Source organism: Phocoena phocoena, chromosome X (genome assembly GCF_963924675.1).
Source record: "Phocoena phocoena chromosome X, mPhoPho1.1, whole genome shotgun sequence".
NCBI classification, from domain to species: Eukaryota; Metazoa; Chordata; class Mammalia; order Artiodactyla; family Phocoenidae; genus Phocoena; species Phocoena phocoena.
In genome coordinates this window covers 8,121,327-8,127,326 of record NC_089240.1, presented here as the reverse complement: position 1 = coordinate 8,127,326, position 6,000 = coordinate 8,121,327, and positions in this window count along the sequence as shown.

The window sequence follows — 6,000 nt, the reverse complement described above, 5'->3', positions numbered from 1 at the left end:
GTCCAAATCTGGCCTATCACTTGTTTTTGTAAATAAAGTTTTATTGGAACACAGCCATGCCCACTTGTTTACATATTATCCATGGCTGCTTTCACTGTGCAACAGCAGAGTAGTTGTGGCAGATACCATATGGCCAGCAAAGCCTCAAATATGTCCTGTCTGGCCCTTGACACGAAACGTTTGCCGACCTCTGTACTTGATCAGTGATCCTCAACTTCGGCAATGCCTTAGAACATTTAAAAATAACTCATGTCTGAATCCCACTCCCAGAAATTTTTATTTAATTGCTCTGGGATGGGACCCAGGCATTGCTACACTTAAAAATAATCATTCCGTTAAATCTAATGTATAGCCAGAAATTCTCCAGGTGTGACCTTCTTTGAGTCCGTGAAGACGTACATGTTTAGAGTAAGTTCTTTCTTAAACTGGTAAATGGGCAAATCAGACTTTGAGTAATTTGAATTCACATCTTCAAAACTTGGGCTTTTTACCACTACTTACTAGCTAATGAGTGACTTCTCTGAGCCTCTGTCTCTTCATCTACAAAATGGGGATAATAAATTTTTTCCGGCCTGCCTTAATGATCAAATTGGAATGGAGTTTCCAAATGTATCTGGACAACTGTGAAGTGTTAAATAAACGTAAATACTCATATTCTTGGAAACAGTTTCTGGGATCACTGGAAGAGACTTAAAAAAAATCTGGATATTAAGATTTTTTATTCTGAACTCTGGTAGGAAAATTTGGCTTAAATATGTATTATCCGAATTTCATTCTATTTCCTGTTTTCAAGTCTCCAGATAGATGAACAGCGTACACCTCTTCTTTCTGCAGTATTTGCAATGTTCTTACATGAGCACTTGGGTGTGTCCTCTATCGTCTTCATTTGTCCCACCTCGTTACAGATCTTGGGGTCTTTTTAATTATTCTCCAAGCATTAGCTTCCTGAGCCAGTGACTGTTAAAGCTTTCCAAGTTTTGGGACATTTTCTTCCATTTTCTCTTTAATGAAGTGCCTGGACCTGTCTCCATTTTTCCAAGTGTGATCTCCTCAGCATCTTCTCGAGAGGGAGGGTTATCTCTTCACAATCACAGAGTGAAGCCTGTGAGTGTGGCCTAAACCATGATGTGGCCATTGGCATTGTTAGTATTTGGTCTTTCTTTTACTATTCTTATCATGGATTCACTTATTACTATTACTTGGTTTCATTATTTTTCTAGTCATACAGATCTTTACTCTCCTGTTGCTGGATGTCTTTTAACATTGATTTTGTTTTCTGTTTGTTTTTTGCTTTTAACTGTTATTTTCCTGATACTAATTGTGATCTACACATTGTATCAGTAGTTAGTAAACTACAGGCCAAATCCAACAGATGTGCCTATTTTTGCATATAAAGTTTTATTGGCGCACAGCCACACCTGTTTGTTTACGTGTTGTGTGTAGTGGCTTTCGTGCTGTAATGACAGAGTTGAGTAGTTGAGGCAGAGGCGGTATATCCCACAAAGCCTAAAATATTTGCCCTTTACAGAAAAGTTTGCTGATCCCCGCATTAAATGAATACGCTGATTTGGACTTTTACCCCATAGTTTGGGAAGGGAGTTAACCATGATATAGTTACATACCTCTTTCATTTTGTACATTTTATAATAAAATCAGTTTAGAGTATATGGTCTTTCATGGATTGCTTGGTTTATCACCACCATGTGTCATGCGTGGCTCTGAGCTCCTGGGATGGAGAGGGAAGTAAGATACACATGCCTCTTCTCTTAAGAGTCTATGTGCTGGTGTGAGGACACTGAAAAACAAGAAAACAAAGATAGGCACTAAGATCCCTTCAGACGGTAAGCAAGGGGAAGGAAGGAAGACCTGGTAATGCGTTCGGAAGTCATCTGCAGCCTGGTTCTGCAGTGGTCAGGCGAGTGCTTCCTGAGAAGTTAGCATGAGAGCTGAATGAATGAAGAGGCAAGTATGTGAAAGTCAGAGGAAAGAACTTTCCAGGCAGAGGGAACCGCAGGAGCTTAGACCCCCCCCCCCCCACCACAGTGCTTCAAGCTGAGTTGAGGGAAAGGAAGGGAGGTACGAGCTGAGATCTTATAGAGCCATAGGTGTCAGAGTACAGGAGTCTAGACTTTATGCTAAATGCAACGGAAACCCTTGGGAGGATGGCAAGCATGTGAGAGACATGCTTTGACTTACGTTCCTGAGGGATCACTCTAACTTTTCTCTGAAGAATGGATTACAGGGAGTCAGGAGGGAAGGCAGGCATCCTAGTTATAAGCTCTTAATACAATACTATCTTCAATTACAGAGGAAACTTAGTCAAATTTAATGGAGCCCAGACCTCCACTTGGGATGGGAGATCCAGTTTAACAAACTGGGAGGCAAAGATGAATAAGCTACCATCCAATCTCAGTTGCGGTGTTCAGCCAAAGAGAGGACACATATATGTGGTCCGTTCTGCTAAGGAGAACGTAGTTACGGGTCATTATTCTCTTTTTGCCTTGGCCAACAAGAAGCTCAGAGTTACTTACACCTGTTATTTTCATCAAATGTATGAGTGTACATCTTTCTACATCCTTTCATGACCTCAGCTTCTTATTTTTATTCGGAATTTATGTACTTACTTAAGAACTGTCTCAAATTCTGCTTTGAAAGAATTCACCAAGATATAAAGTAATGATGGAGTCTGTAATTTCTAGGGTCTACCGAAACTTCTGAACGTTGTTTTCCCTTAGTTTCTCTTTGTTTTCCTTAGTGTATTCGTTTACACTGGCTGTGGAAAGAGTCCCTTAGAAGAGTTTATTATATAGGTGATGAACTGACAATTATAATTAGCACCAAAGCACTGAAACAATTGTTCCTAGTTATTCAGGGAGGCCATGGACCCTTCTCATCGCTGTTGAACTCAGTACACTTTGCAAAATTAACTCCCTCTTATATATAAATATAAATATAAAAAAGAAGTTCTAATTAGTTCCTTAGTGGAAAAGAACCCTGGCTGGGACAGATTTCTGCACTACTGTTACTGCTCTGAGCTACATAATTAAGAGAAGAATTCAGTGGGAAATGGCATGTTTAAACAACACTTTCTTTGATTGGTTAATGGAATGCCGGGCTCATGTAAGGGATACTTCTTTCTCAATAGAAGCACCGTTCTGTTTGAAGTGCAGTCAGCTATTAGATGCTAGATGCAAGGCTGAAATGCAAGATGTCTTTCTGTTGGATTTACAGTCTCAGGCTACACCAGAGAGGGAAGGGTAAACAGTTCTCTGTAAACTGGAGTCTGCGATCGGACATGCTGAACCAGCCACAGCAGCGCTATTCATCACCATATGTGACATAACAAAGATGGCAGGTGCTTGCCCAAGATTGCACTCTGAGGCAGAATTTATTTCTTAAGACTCTCTGTTTTCAGAGCCCAGAATAGTGCTTGGCATGGTAGCAGCGCTGAAGGGTTATTTGTTGAATCAGTAAGTGAATGAATTATTCTCTGAGGGCGGAGGATATGTACCTAGATAACCAGGGTATAGGCTAGCATCTGATGCGTACCTTACGGGAGTTAAAAGCATCAACCTAGGGTAGCAGAGAAGACTTGCAGAGTGGAGGGAAGGGTGGCCTGTGAGCGGGAGCTCGAAGGCTGGGCAGGGTTTGGCAGGTTGGTGATACTGGGAAGAGGCCGCCTATGCTGGGAGAAAAACATAGACAAACACAGTGTATGCACCCACCATACGCTGTACGTTCTACTTGGCAAGATCCACGAATCCCAACAATTAATTAGGGAATATCACAGCCCTTTCATGGTAACATACCACTTTTCACATGCCCTTAGGTGTTAACCACAACAAGTATCTCTTCATTTTTTCATAGTGTAAATTAACTAGCTTTAAGTAGAATCTATTTAATTTTGATCCGTAGTTACTTATTTTATGATTTTAAGAGCTAATAACTTTATTAATGATACAAAGACACATTCTGTCTTTTCCTGCTTAATAAGTTCCTATTTAGCCGTCTTTTAAAAAAATTTTTTAATTGTGTTTTTAAAACTGTCAAAGGTCCATGAGGAGAAAGCAAGGTTGGGGGAAGTGTGATTTGTTGACAAATAAATTACTAGCTGTGGGACGCTGAGCTAATTGTTTACCATCCACAGTGACCTCATCTGCACACACAGACTGTCACAAGCATTAAATAACATATTGCAAGACATTTTAGCGGTTATAAAGGGCCATAAAAATGCAATACCGGATGGGACTTTGAAAGTATCTCTCTACTAGTTTGGAGCCTACTGCACAGTGTAAGTGAGAGGGAAGGAAGTCCAGACCTGATGGTAGAAATTTGGAGAAGATCCAGTGAATGTGAGTGTCCTTTCCGGAACAGTATGGATCAAATTCAATGGCTCATGAAATGAACAAAGTTCACAGGAGGATGAGGACCCGAAAATGGCTGAAGTCCTGAACGTATAGGATTAGGCAGATGGTGTTAGTACATGCAAACACACGTCTGTGAATGCACACAGACATGCCGATATATTTGTGTGTCTGTCTGTGTGTGTGTATGTGTGAATATTTTAAGGTGAGAATGGAAAAGATTCCAGAGACTGTTCTTCATCTACTCATGCAGCAAGAAAAATCCTGTTCTTTGGTAGCTTTGCGAGAGTGGAGGCAAACAGTGTGGTTGAACTTGACACCTCCAGGGAAATGGCCACCATCCCTCAAGTGCCTTTTAGACAGTTGCACAAGACAGAAGGTGTGACTGAGGATGATTTTCTTAGCCGTGAGTGTCATGCAACTCTGGAGCAGAGTACGAAGGATGCCTTGAAGCCTCTTTACTGGAGTTTTTAAATACGAGAGAGCTGATGGTTCACTCAGTGTAGGTCACTTTGGACTGGGGACAAACGAACGGTAGAGTGCCCAAATTTGGTGATCACTGAGTCACCCTGCAGATACTCACTAAGTGCACAAATGTGCCAGGACCACAGCTGAGGACAGCCTGGCCCTGCTCTCAAGGTAATCATGTAGTGGGGGACGGAAGGACGAAAGGGATTGCTGCTACTTGTAATTCATAAACCCTAGATGACACAGTTCAATTTCTGTCTATTTTCTGCTTTGCCTCACGTGTCTCATCATCCCTGAAATCATTGCTATCACTCCTAGATGTGTGACAACGTGAGTGTGTCACAGGGGAGTACATTATCAGGGCTGAAATAGTCAACCACTTGTGTGGCGGGTCCTGACATGTGCCAATAGTGCCACTTATTTAAAAATAGCTTCCCAGCAGCCATCTAGGAGGCCTGCATGTCCTATTTGAGACTCATGCCCTGGGATATAGTATTAGAGCTTGAGAAGTTCCCTTCAGCTGGTAACATTGGTAGCAGTTCCCAAAATGAGTTCTGTGGAATATTCTTCCTGTAGGGCACCCAGGAGAAAAGGAAGAGTTCCATATTTAAACAGACTATAAGAGAGCTTGTACTCCACTGACCCATCGCAGTGAATGTTTACAATGAACGTTAACATGGAGAGCTCTGGGCATAAAAGGTTTTGAGAAGTTTTCACTCCCCACACTTTGGCTGTGGGACGCTTCTTTCCATGGGACTCTTGTCAACAGCCGCTAAGGCTCATACTTCGGGAAGTGCTGGTTCAACAGATTGGGTGGCATCTGCAAAAGCAGATATTTAAGCCTCAAGTGAATAGAACAGCAGACAAGCAAATTAGAATGGAAGGGGGGAGGAGAAGATTCTGGACTATGCATTCTCCTGGCAGCCTTCCCCCTGCAGCCTGAGCCTTGACTACACTGCGGGGGTGGGGGGGTGAATACTGACCTGCAGAAATTGAGTGAAGTCCCATTCTGAGCTGCATTTTTGCTCAAGGAATTTTCAAGAGACAAGGGTGAAGGATTCCAACTGTAAACATATATACATGTGGGTGTAAGAGACGTAAACAGAAAAGAGCACTTATGGGTAACAGAAGTGCCAGCTGGGACTTTAGAACTGGGTAGTTTGTGTTT